The 14,061-nt window shown below is 39.3% G+C and overlaps 1 protein-coding gene across 2 annotated transcripts in view; it reads right to left on the bottom strand.

Moving 5' to 3' along the window:
• The window catches only part of LOC146499791 (monocarboxylate transporter 2), a 33,426-nt gene extending 26,537 nt beyond the window's left edge, over positions 1-6,889 (bottom strand). Inside the window, exon 1 of one of the 2 annotated variants that reach the window (XM_085138580.1) lies at positions 6,418-6,889. The gene's annotated coding sequence lies outside the window, so the exon portion shown is untranslated. The remainder of the gene's footprint in view (positions 1-6,417) is intronic. The other variant, XM_085138579.1, reaches the window with a different exon arrangement.
• Positions 6,890-14,061: the final 7,172 nt, after the last annotated feature.

The raw sequence follows: 14,061 nt of genomic DNA, 5'->3' as shown, positions 1-14,061 counted from the left end.
AAGTGTTCTACAGAGAGACTGTGAAACCACATTTCTCAACAAGTGTGGAGCCATGCACAGAGAGTCGCTCAATAGAATAGAATAGAATAGAATAGAATTCAACTTTATTGTCATTGCACATGCACAGGGCAACGAAATGCAGTTTGCATCCATCCAGAAGTGCTTTAGCCATGATATAGATATATTACAATATATATTAGCAATAATATAGATATGCAAGTATATTACATCAAGCTGAACAGACTGAGTTTTTTTGGGCCTGTGTCCTCTCAGTGCACTTGAATTGACCACCTGACTTCACCTTGATGAGTCTTATCCGGACAACAGAGCTCAGTGGAGGGGGCAGCAAGGACACGGCAAGGGGAGCAGAAACCAAAATAGAGTTTCTATAATCAAATCATAGAACTGGCATAAGCTCATCAGGCTGGGTCACATACTGGACAGAATGTGTGTTCTGTTTGAGCTACAAGTCTTTGTTTGTAGGGTAAGGTTAGAGTTTGGTTAGTCGTGACAGGTTAAGGTTACAGTAACTGTGCATTATGACAAAAAGTGTTCTCCGTGCAAACAGGTCCGCTCACATCTGTGTGTTTGTGTTTTTGTGTGAATGTTTATGTGTATGTCCTAGAAAGACATCACTTAGTGCCTTGGTAGGAAGCCAAGACATGAAGAAGAATGTCAGGTTTCATTCACAACAAGGACAAAGCTGAGACTCAGTGTTGGATTTCACGTCAGTAAAGAGGAATAAATTAACTTTGCCCTCTTTGAGTTGGCACACCAGACCTACTGCATTTCCTGCTAACGTTAGTAGCAGCAAATCAATGACTACATATGATCATGTTTGGATCCAAATCTGACATTAGCATTCTGCCAATCTATTAGTATCTGAATTTATAACACCCGATAACTGAATAATGAAGAAGTAGACGGGACGAGAAAAACATCCTTCAGCCACGTCACGTGAGTTGACATTGAAAACTTTGTCATCCACACCAAAAACACAACAACCAGATGATCCGGGCAGAATGGCGCAGAGCTAAAACGAGTAAATAAATAACTAAACATAACAAATTGAAGTGAAAACTGTTTGTCTCATATATCAGATTACCTAATATCTGTATCAGGCTTAAATATCCTATATCGGCTCTGCATTAAAGTTAGAGGCCATAAAAATCACATTAGAAAAGCTTAAAGACTCTAAAACAGTAAGTAGAACAACTCCTTGTACAAAACACATTGAGAACTTGATTTATTGTTATTACAAAAACACTGATTACCACAGGTTTAAACTTTAATATCTCCTTAAGGGAATCATGATTCTCAAACGCTGCCAACACAGTTATTATACAGTTATTATTTTTAGATGGAGGTTAATTACAGTTTCCTGAGAGAGATATTGCAGAGACTTTTTAAAGGTAGCCTTCAGGGGCCATTAAATGAGCATGAAAAGAACAGCAAAGACATCCTTCAGAAGAGCAACAATTCCACATTTTCATGTCCACATCTAATTAAAAGTTTTCTTTGAATTCTTATATGTTCAAGTACTTTTTCCACTTTTACTGATAGTGGAAGGTTGAGCAGTGGTCAATTACTAATGTTTTTTAATGGGCTTTTGTGGAGCCTTGTAAGACTTGAATTGTAATGAAGGACAACAGAAGGTTAACTAAATCAGAGTTACAGCGCAAGAGGACACCGGTTTTACCTGGAGGAGATAAATTAAAGCGTAGGATTCGTCTGTATTTGTGAAGACCTTGAACAGAAGAAATACTCAAAGCTTCACTTAGAAGCTATTCAGGTGAACATATCCTGTAAATACAAAAGGAAACTTGACCTCTACACTCTTGCCAGCATGCCCCCCTCCTCCTCCTGACTCCGCCAAAGCCTCATGCTGAGACTTGAAGTTATGGCAATGGAAGATTAGCTCTAAGGTAACCTCCAAGTAACAGTACACCCATTGTTAAAACAGAAGTTCATTATTAACCCAATAAACACCTCTCTAAAAGTTGACTAAAGCACACATGCCATCTTCTTATCATCACAACAACAATCTAATCTCACTTCAGCAGTCAGGCAAACACACTCGCCCATATTCTTTCACAAAGAAATAATTCCTTTGAAATCTGCTTTGATTAAAAAGGCCATCAGGCAGAGGGTCTCCCCATAAAGTACACTAACACTGTAGTTCCCTTTCTCCTCAGCCTCTGGCCTTTTACGAACTCCGGGATACCTTGATTTAGAAAATAAATTTCATGTGTGGACACAAGAGCATGCTGGGAGGCTTATTCACTTTTCCATATGGGCTGCCAACACCCACATTAACCATCCAATCCAGAGCTCCCTCTCCGCTACACACCTCTGACCATGTCATGAAGGTCACAGAACTGTAATCATGTTATATTTAATAGTCAGACAGCAAACGTTAGTCATGTCTAGAAATGTGTATGGGGGGAAACAATACTAATGTTATGTAATGATACTAATTCTGTTGCTCAGAATATTTGTACTTTTTTTACCCTATTACTTGACGAATAGGGTACAAAAAAATGTAACTAGCCATCATAAGAGTCCAAAGAAACAGTTTTTGTAGTTTTTGATCAGTGCCGAGTGGTTCTGTGATGGTGTGTCATGGGTGGGTTCACATCTGGCATGATTTCCATCTTTCAAATAAGAATCAGGTAGAATCAGTTTGAGTCTGCTCTTTCTTTTCTCTTTTTAATGTAGGGAGCTAACTTTTTTTCATTTGTGAACTATCACTATTCTTCAAACCCTTGCAACTGTTTCTGCTGATCCATCAAGGTATGGAACTTCTGAGGGTGACCTGTGGTACCAGATCCTTTGGGTCTTGTGGGTTAAGCTTCTGTGGATAGGCCATGTTTAGGGACATCCCTAAAGGGGCGATCGTGGCTCAAGAGTTGGGAGTTCGCCTTGTAATCGGAAGGTTGCCGGTTCGAGCCCCGGCTTGGACAGTCTTGGTCGTTGTGTCCCTGGGCAAGACACTTCACCCGTTGCCTACTGGTGGTGGTCAGAGGGCCCGGTGGCGCCAGTGTCCGGCAGCCTCGCCTCTGTCAGTGGCTGGCTGTGGCTACAAAGTAGCTGCCATCACCAGTGTGTGAATGTGTGGATGACTGGTTGTGTAAAGCGCTTTGGGGTCCTTAGGTCCTTACAAATACAGGCCATTTACATCCTGTGGACGTTTTATCGAGCTGATCTGTGGAGTCTGGAGGCTTGCTCCGTACCTTGGAATCTTTGACCCTCTTACTTACTCTTAACTGTTGTGTTTTTGTGATTTGCAGTACACTGTTGAGGAGGCAGCTGCTGTCAGAGAGTGCATTTACATGGGTTTTACATGACAAAATAACTTCTGCATTAATGCTGAAACCCAAGGCCTGGCTGTAGTTTGACTATTCTGGATGTTAAGTGATTAACAGTAAGTAAGTAACATATTTTCTCAGTGTGGAGTATACGCCATGTTTAATGTTCATGAGGTCATACTAATGAAACCTAATCCAGAGGTTTAGCAGGTTTCCAAAATAGTCCTGTCCTGTTAGAAAACCCAGTTGTGTCCAAGTTTCTATCATCCAGCTGTTGATGTGAAGTAAAGTTAAATAATTTGTCCTCCTTCATTATTCCATCCACTGTGCAAAACAGGCCCAGAGCAGGATGCTACCACCACCGTGCCTGACAGTTGGTACGGACGATCTGATATCCTCGTGTTGATGTTGTTCCCTCGTCATCATAAATAATGTTGTTCCAGGTTCAACATTGCAAGTGACCAATCACCTTCTGCTGACGTCATCCGCGACCTTGAAAAAAACAAACGTCTTCAAAAAATCGACTTCACTTGCGAGAAGAGAAACCGCCTCTGTAAGGACAATATGTATAATGCTTACTGTTTATTAAAGGAAAGTATCCTGAAATGCAAAGAATTCAAGTTCCTGGATCGGCGGACAGAAGCGGTTTCTCTTATCGCAAGTGAAGTAGTTTTTTTTAAGGCGGTATTTTTCAAAGGCACAAAAGGGGGACGTCACAACAATGTGATTGGTCACTTGCAATGTTGAACCTGGAACAACATTTATTATGATGATGTGGGAACAACACCGACACGAGGATATCAGATCGTCCCAGTTGGTACAGTGTTCTCAGGTTTGACAGCCTCACCTTAACTCCATTCAAACATACTGTACCTCTTGTTAATGTGACCAAAAAAAAAAGCTCTAATAGGCATTTTGTTTTTTATGTGTATAGCTGCAAATTTCAATTGAGCTTGAAGTTGTTTATTTTGGAGCAAGGGTTTCTTTTGCTGGTTAGCACCCTTAGCCCATGTCCATCTAAAACTCACTTCTACGTGGACAGTTATGGTGGGGTTTCAGCACTTTTCAGTTCATGGCAAGCTTGAGCCGTGGTGATTCCTGGATTGTTTCTGGATCTCCTAACCAATTTCCTCTCACCTTAGACTGACGGTTTACATCTTCATGCAGATTTTGGAAAAGTGATGACACATAAAAACAACTTGTACTTATGAACCTCAACAGACTTTCCTAATTTGTGTCAGTTTACAATTCTCCTTAGATTTTCAGAGTTAGCTGGACTTCCCCATTGTCCTGAGTATTGGAATGCTGTCAAACAAATACGTTTTATGCTTGCAAAGATAAACTGCCTACTATCAGTTATAGCTTAACAAGAATTGAATAAGCCTTTGAAACCTAGCCCTAGAATCTATATATTTGAGTCTTTATGAATACTGGCCCTGTGTGCATTAGAGACAAATATAAAATGAATTCAAATTTGTTCACCTGATTCTTGTTTTCCTTAAAAGACATTAAAGATGTATTCCACCCAGGAAATAGAACAGTTCAAATAAATTACATTGACATTCATGCTCATGAAGAGTGAATGTAAACTTCTGACCACAACTGTAAGTATAACATTTACAACAACAATCTCTTGGGGCAAAGACATAAATGCTAGCCAAAGAGTAACTTAGTTAAAAACAAACAACAACGCACATTTTAATATTTCTGCCCACATGGTCAGAAAGGTCACTGCTTTCGGAGAAACAAACAGTGTGGACATTGTCAACTGCAGACTGTTTAGGTTAAATTTACAGACAAGACAACATTAAAAACAACAAAAATGGGACGGAGACTAAATAGAGAAAAATGCTAACTTCGTTTCTGATGGAAGGGCATGATATGACAAACTTAGGCTATTTAAAAAAAGCTAAAATGGAAATTCTAATCATAAGAAAATTCCGGACATATCAGTAAAGTAAGTTAAAGTTGACTAATATCACACGTATTACCTTATAGCAATTATACGTTTTCGCTGGTTAGCCGTGCTTGCACCTGGTCAAAAAACTGTCCCACACATCTCCTCATAAAACAACACAGATGTACAGATTTGACATGTTAACTGGTGAGCTTTGGAGGAGCTGAAACATGTTTTATTTTTCTTTCCTTTGGTACAAAGCAAGCTAGCTAATATACTAAGCTAACTAGCTGCTAATGGTAGCATCATTTTTTTGGTGCGGGTAACAATATTATTATCAGACTCTCAGCAAGAAAGTTAAAAACAGTATTTCCAAAGATTGTGAGCTATTTTTTAAAGGTTTTTTAAGCTTTTTTTAAGCATAGTCCCATGTAAATCTAATGCAAATAAATAATGGATGCAAAATACTTTTTCATCTGCTAGCAAAATGTCATTAAAATGACGTTACTTTTTAATAACAAATTGTGACTGAAAAGTTGTACTCCTGAGACATTTAACAAACTGAAACTCGACTCAGAACATTTCAGTTCTGCTCCTATGGCCACAAGTGGTTTGATAAATCCGGTTTAAACTAGCTACTGTTAGCCACCTAGAACTTAAATACTGATCTTCAGTTTACAACTCTGCCTGTGCTTTAGCATTTTAGCATCTCACCACGGAGGGCGCTGTTACAACCACATATTTGATAACCTACTAAGATGCTCTGTCACAGCCAACTTGCACGACAGGATCATAGATTACAAACTACAGACTTCATTTTTTCATTTCTACTCAAACCTAAAACTGGGGTCGTGTAAGCTTTTTGCCATTTAAGCTAAATACACATAGGGTATTCATCACATGCAGAATGTGAAGTTATTCATACAGATCACCAACTGAACAGGACCTGACGTGGACATAAATACTTGTGACATCCTAAGATAATAATACACTTTTTTCTCTTTCAAAGTTCGACTCGATCAGAAATGGCTATAGCTGGAAAGGCGCAGGAACCGGGGAGTAATTCCTCAGCACTGCAGCCTAATCATATGATGCTGCTGATAGAGACCGGATATTGACCGGATGAAGCCAGTCTTAATGCTCACGGCCTACTAAACCGGATGCTTCAAAACAGCCCAAATATCAGTGAAAATATATTTTAGGACTGTGCACCTCAGCTCTTCCACCTGCGACACCTGACAGCAAAGCGGCAGATGGGTTTCCCTTCTCTCCTCTCTTCAAAGGCTCCTGAACGCATCATAAAATGCGGTCACCCATCCGACTGGGACACTTGCAGCGCCGCAAGCCGCTGTCTTGACAGGCTACAGCGCTCATTCACCGCAGCGCACACTCATCCCTGCATCGCTCGGTTAATCCTCGGGCTCACCGGCAACGTCGGCGCGTCCTTCACTGCAGTCAATGACAACCGGGCACTGGATGTTACTTTACCTTCTGAAGGAGGCTGTGCGTGCGTGTCCTCCGCGGGCTGCCGGCTGCGATGACCTTGGAGCATAAAGATGCGTGCGGCTGTGTTGTGGACAGATCGCTATTTGAATTTCCTGAGTGAGCCGCTGCCTGACGTTGAGCTGTTGCGCACCACAGAGGGCGGTGCTGCCTGCCCCGTCTCCGGTTTAGATCATGATCCGAGCAGCCCAGCTTTTTTGTTACCATCCCTACACCCTGATTTGGAGTGCCGTGGAAACACCACAGCGGAGAAAAAGACAATAGATTTTGGCGTTTTAAGCGTTTAAACAAAGTACATGTCTTTAATATAATAATATAATAATTAATTCTAATTAATAATTAATTCAAATTTAATTTAATTATATTAAATTCATATGGATTGCTTCTGAAAATGTCTGTGTTCTACTGCTGCACTTTATTATCTCTGTCAGATGAGCTTGGCATTGTTCATATGAATTTAGCTTTAATTATATTTCCTCTATGTAATGTAAGGAAAAAATGAGGATGTTATACATTTTTGTGTGTTTATTACAAACACACACAAAGAAGGATAAGAGGAGTGCTGTGGGTTACTGCAAAGATTGGCATGATCTATGCCAAGTACTGTAGTAAGCAGCTTGTGTTGGGGAGATCAGAGTGGCAGGACTTATTACATGAGTTATCATCAGTTTGAAAATTCTGAACACATTTTAATGACCACTAAATCCACAATAGACAACACAACAAAGCATAAAACACTCCTTCCAGTTATTCGTGTATTCTAAAACAGGGTTTTGTTACTTTGAAGCTCTGGAATGTAAATGTACATGTCGCTAAAACACTTTGGGTGAACCTCTGTTGTTCAAACTGCTACAGGCTACAAATAAAATAGACATGACATCACAAAAAGATGCAGGCGGCATTTTTCAGAATGAATGTGTGAGGTATATTTTTTCATTCCCCCCTAAAATAATTTACTTAACACAATTCAATGAGACAGAAACAAAGTATTGATCCTATCGTGCTTGGATCAATTCAACACCAACACCATCTGTATTACTACTATCAATATTTGGATTGTTCTACCACCGGTAACAGAAATGTTAAATAATTTTATATAATTATTACAACTTATACATTTAGCTACAAATCACACCTCTTTTATAACTGGTAGTGCTGAAAAGAGTTTTGCTAAGGATAACACCAGTGCGCCCTCTTTCCTTCAGACGCATTTTAGGAATTGGGACTTTGACTTCTTAAGACGTACAGATGGTGTCAGTCTAAAGGTCACTTTGATGGAGGAGACATGGAATGAGGAAGAGAAGAGCTCTACATCCTAAAAATAAAAATTTTAAAAAGAAAGCTCATGCATGTCCATTTGAATGAAGGTGCAAATGAAAATGACGACAGGTGAACTGTAGCACCAATAACAGAAGTTTTAGGTTTGGTTGTTGTTGTTGTTGTTTTTTTTAATTGCAGTGATGAAAGGGACCTGACAGAAAGTTTGGGAACAGATCATTTAAAAAAGACACAAATGAGCACAGTTCATTATCTTACCATTTACCACTGCATGGTTTAAAATTTAAAACTACCTGATGTTACCTGATACAACTTAAGCTGACTGTAAGCAAACATTCGAAAATGATGAGCACAGTAAGTACTAACCTGTGATACACATACTAGTATTCAGAAATAGTGATAGATTGAAAAGTTAATTTGTTAGATTTGTATAGTTTTACTAACATCTAGAGTAATTAGATTCCAATTGACTCTATGGCTGATCTTCTTTGGGAACTGTCAACTGACTAAGTTTCTGGCCCTTTGAAGGATTGTAAAGAAAAGCAGTCTGTGGTGGCTGTGATAAGGGAGGTGGCTTCACAGCAGTCATGTGCCCAACAGTCTTGCAGGCACTGCCAGGTCCTCACCCTCTGCTCAGTGCAGTGCACACACAGATAATTAAGTCGTGCTCAATAATGACATTTTTTAGAAACACACGCTTGTTGCAGCTTTTGGTCTTCCAAAAATTAAACATATGTAGAAACCTTTGGATTTTATATTAGCAGACAAATAAAATACATCACAGATGTGTGTTTAAATACTGTGTTCCTGCAGGTACCATTATTGTCCTACTGTCGCCACCAGCAGGACCATTCTCTGCTCTTTGGTGTGAGGAGGAGCCAAGGTTATTACAGTTAACTACAACTAAACTAAAAACTAAAATTAGATATTTTTTTTAATTGTTAACTAAAATACAAATAACATTTTGAATTTTGGACTGAAATTATTTAATTAATTTGGTATAAATAAATACATATATGTATTAAAACTTGCCTGATGAGGCTTTGACAGATATATTTATTGAGATTTTGGACGTCTGCAACACTTTGAGTCAACTGCTTTCAAAAGGTTGTGTGTTTTTATTGTAATACCTGTACTATTTTGCCTCTGATATATTTCCCTGCATACAAAAATAATCATTAAAGCCTAAAACTAAGACTCAAACTAATAGACGCTAAACTAAAGCTTAACATTTTCAAACTGTAATAACTGTGGGAGGAACGGGGGGAGCACTGCCAAAGACCTACAATATGGCCTCCAGCAGGCTACTCAGGTGCCTGATTCAAATAAACTGTCAGATACAGAATCCATGAGGGTGGCATTTAGTGCTCACAGGTCGGTGCCACCGTAAAGTACTCGACGGTGCTGGGACAGAATCCATCATCGAGAGTTTATGCAGTGGGATTCTCGACAAAGGGCAATGCCTGGCCTCGTGTGGCCGGAGTTTCTTGCACTTATCTGGGGACCAGATTGCAGGGGTAGTTGAGATGGTTCCTGGCAGATATCTAGTCCACCTCAATTGGCTCCTTTCAATGTGGACCAATAACGGCTGTACTCTAAAACCCTCCCAAATGACTGAACTCTTCGCTCTCTCTCTAAGGGAAAGGCCTCAGTGTGTCAACCCTGCCAAATATTCTGGGAGATTCCCCAGGACACCGTCCACTGTCTCATCAGAAACATGCTCAGGGGCTGTCAGGCATATATGGACACAACTGAACAGGCTTGGTCTGTGATTTCAGATTTGAACTTTTGTTAAAACATTTTGTTCTGTATCAGATTTTCAACTTTAACATTGCTTTCACCGGGCTCCTAGAAGCTGTTTTAGTGTCCCCTTCATTTTTCTGTGCAGCCTGTAAGAGACAATCTTACAAAATCCAGATAGAAGCTAAAATTGCAACAAAATCCCAAAACGATTACAAAACTACACTCACTGCAGAAAATGTGCATGCAAAGGTCTTGAAATCAGCAACACTAGTGGATCAAATTGAAGAGACAATAGAAAAACAGTTCCAGAGTCAACAGGCATTAAAAATGTCAGTGTCTGAAGAAGCTGATATCTGTCACTACTGAGGGGAGTGCAAGTGTTGGTACCGATGAAAAGCCTCAGAAATGTACCCAAAATCTGAGGAAGGAATCCAAAAATGTCAGTTTATTGAATAATATCTAGTTTTTCATGATAAACGTTGGAATTCCATTATTCTAAAAAGAAGAATGTAAGACATGACTAAATAACTCAAGTTGAAATTTGAAATTAGTGGAGGGTTGATTTACTGCATACAGGGACCTTTGTTTTTTCTGTGATGTGAAGGTTTTAGTCTTTCTCCAAAATGTTCTTGTGTATTCAAAACGTCCGACATCAAACACACCCGATCTGGGTCATTTGACCTCAATCCACAGGATTAATCTGAAGCTTCTACATATGGTAGCGCTGACTCGGCACGTGTAAAGATGACATTTAACAGCAAAGGCTCAATGAAACTTTAAAGATGCAATGAATAATGAAAAACATTCCTTTTTCAATTTTTGCAGGTTTTGCATGTTCTTCTTCTAAATGTTTCGAGAGATTATCTCAAGTGATTTCATCAGTCGTCTCTTCAAGCTGCAATGAGACTTTTTCAATTTCATGCCTTCGTCTATAATCAGGAGGTCAACATGTTACCTTTATGCAACCAGTCACATCATAATTAGCTTATTTTGCCTAAGTTTTGTTCAAACTTTTGTTCTTTGGGCATTTTCTCTTTGCATTTATTACTTTCAATCTTGGGGTCATTTTAATTCATCTTTGTGCCTTTTTTCCACAATATGTCATTTTTACTGGGCAAATTAAATGAATCTAAAGTGCAGCTCAGGTGATCCTGGCATTTAGTTTGCTCCAGAGGGTGCTCATTATATTTTCAAAGTCCATAAGCAGCCAGAGGTCATTGGATGGGGCACTGAGAGAGAATACCTACAAATGAGCCAAGTGCATCATTCAGTGCATTTGGTCAAATGATGGGTTATCCATTCCAGAAAATATATCAAGATCCCTGTTACCTCTAACACTAAATTTACCCATCCATTCATCTATTCATCCATCCATTCATCTACTTCTTGTCAGGTCATTTAAATGCAAGAGGATGTAAAACACATGAAACACAAACCTTTGTTGTTCCTTTTCCACATGGGATTTTACATAGAATGAGCACATTTAAATATGTGATCCAAAAATGGATCTGTTGATTTATAACTTACACAAGTTAATTGTTGGATGAATGTGTTTTTTTTCTGTGCATGAAATTAAAATTAGTAATAAGTGTGTAAAAACACATGAAAAACAAACGAAAGCACAATTTTAGATCAAATCGGAACAAAAAGGGGGGAAAGGATCGATTAAAAACAGCGTGTGTATAACTTCAGTTTATGTCATTAATTCACATTCTCTGTAGTTTTAAACCACAGACTGTATCTAAAAGATGGACATGCCTGCTGGATGAGCTAATAATGTTACAGATATAAAAAAACAACAACAATGTCATTGTCAACTTGTCAACCACACTAGTGCCTTGCCCATTTCTGTCAGTGGTGGAACTTTCGCATGTCCTCCATGACCTGCCCAAAACCGGAAGTGACGTCATTTTCGCGGAAATGTAGTTTTTTACCATCAGGGCCTCATGAGCCTATACTGGTGTTTTTAAAAGTTATCTTTGACTTTATGACTTTCTGTGTCGTTTCTGGGATGCTTAGGACTCATATTGCACTGCTGGAAATAGTTTATTTTGATGCATATGCTGCTTTTTTGCAAATTTGTACTATAATATTTATTTTCATTTTTCCTGCAGTATATAAAAATTAGTGTATTTCAAAAATAAAACTATGAAGACACTCAAAATAAATTTCCTGTGGTGGGAAACTATTTTGTGCAATTTTTTTGTATTTACAGTTTTGAGGGATAAGCCTCTTAAATTTCTCTAACTAGAAATATATGTTAAAAAAGCAAAAACGATTTTCAATTTTTTTGTAGTTTATTGCACTTTTTTGCAATTTATGTAATTACTATGCACTTAATGCAGACATATTATTAAAATCTGGGCTGTAATGGTTGTATTGATGTATAGCAACTTGAAATGCTCCCAAAAATGGCTCCACAGCATGTAAAAATATAATATAAGCTCTGGCGGACTTGGTTCTATGGTAGGTCTTAAAGGGTTAAAGTCTGAGGTGTGCAAGGTGAACAGGAATGGAGACACCACAGTTCCCCGTGTAGCTCCTGAACTGCACATCACCAAATCAAACAGCCCAATCTCACACAGTGCAGCCTGTCTGTCTGGTAGTCAGTGATCCATGAGATGGTCAACGTGTTTCCTGACGTTTCCTGCTGCTTCTCTCTCTTGCGTTAATTGGAGATAGTTTAGCCAGGAGCCATCACCATTCCCCTCTGAGGCCTTCCTCAAACTGCAACTGCAATTCATACTCATGCCATCAGCCATTAGCTACTACAAATACTGTCAACTTTAAAACGAGGATGTGGTCCCACCTAGTAAAATACACTTAAGAACTCAAAGAAGGTGACCTGGACCGTGCAGCTGTTACTACCTAAAATAAGTAAGCATAAGCTCTCTGCAGGATGTGGATGGCTGCTTCATTCATTCACCGATTTGCTCTGTATAAAAAAATGAAAAGGGTTCAGGAGATGTTTTCACCTGGAGCACTTTGATCACATACAATGTGAGAGTAACTGATTGATAGTTTCTTAAACTCAGATGGTGTCAGCTTGTTTGGTATAGGAACTAGACAGCGTGTTTTCTATAATACCAGCATCTTATCCTGTTTCAGACTGTGGTAGCCAGCCGTCTGTGACTGGGGATTAGAGAGACCAGTGAGGATAGTGTAGGGTGTGTGGTGGTGGAGGAGGCAGCACAAGGCTAAACCTGTTGAAGAAATTCAATTTGTGATATAGCTACGGTAAGTATAGCAATTAAATAGTTTAAACTTTTAAACTACACAACTTCATTGAAGTTAACATCTAAAACGTGCATCCATTTGTGATACACAGGCTATTGTTGCAGTCAGTGTTTCAGGAGCAGCAGAACTAAAGGCTGACTGAAGTCCATGCTCATTACTCAGCTCTCCGGGGATTACACAACAGCTTTAGCTCTGGGCCCTGCAGTCTGTTTTCTTACCAGAGATCACCAGACGACATGAAAACACTAATCATGGACCTTTATTTAAAGTAACATAAACATAAGCACAAACTTCAATTATGGTGGTTTCAAATACAACGTTGAACCAGTGGAGACTTTAGATTTGATTCTGACTTTATGAAAAGCAAATAAACTGTCCCCAGTGCTGCACCATTCTGGCCTTATACAAATCCTCACAAAACACTTTGTGTGTCCATTTTGAGCTAAATATTTCAGAGGCTTCAGAAGGGGGAAAAGCCTTGAATGATCTAACAGGGCTTTTTACCAGTTTTTACAAGTTTTGCTTCTTGAGCGCTTTGAAAACTATCAAAATGCTTATTTTCAAAAGTCTTTCAAGTTTGGCAAAAGCTGCGAGCTATATCAAAATCATTGTTTTCTCTGTCATGTGTACAGACCTCTAGATGCCTCAGTGTGTGACTGTGGATTTTGCAAAAGATTACATGCAGTTTTCTTAAACACCTACAGCGGTCCTTCGCTATAACGCGGTTCACCTTTCGCGGCCTCGCTGTTTCATGGATTTTTTTTGTGCAATTTTGCATGTTTTTTTTTTTAAACAGCGCATTGTTTTCTGCGTCCTGATTGGCTGTAGACCATTGTCAATCAATCTACTGCCTGTCAGCTTGTCAAATGTACATAAATCTTCGATCGCTAGCAGTGTGACTCTGACAGCCCGTTCTCACTCCCGAGGCGTAACATGCCGACGTTTTGTTCCTGAGGAACACGAAAGGAGACCTTCGGCGTTCTTATGGTACGCGGCGGGTTATGGCTGAAATCCAGTGCAATGACGCTCCCGCTTTAATAGACGTTCCAGCCCTGTATTCCAGCCCTAAACCTAACCTTATCCCTAGCCCTAACC

The sequence above is a fragment of the Neolamprologus multifasciatus genome, chromosome 17 (genome assembly GCF_963576455.1).
Source record: "Neolamprologus multifasciatus chromosome 17, fNeoMul1.2, whole genome shotgun sequence".
NCBI classification, from domain to species: Eukaryota; Metazoa; Chordata; class Actinopteri; order Cichliformes; family Cichlidae; genus Neolamprologus; species Neolamprologus multifasciatus.
This window is presented reverse-complemented; position numbering and strand designations above follow the sequence as displayed.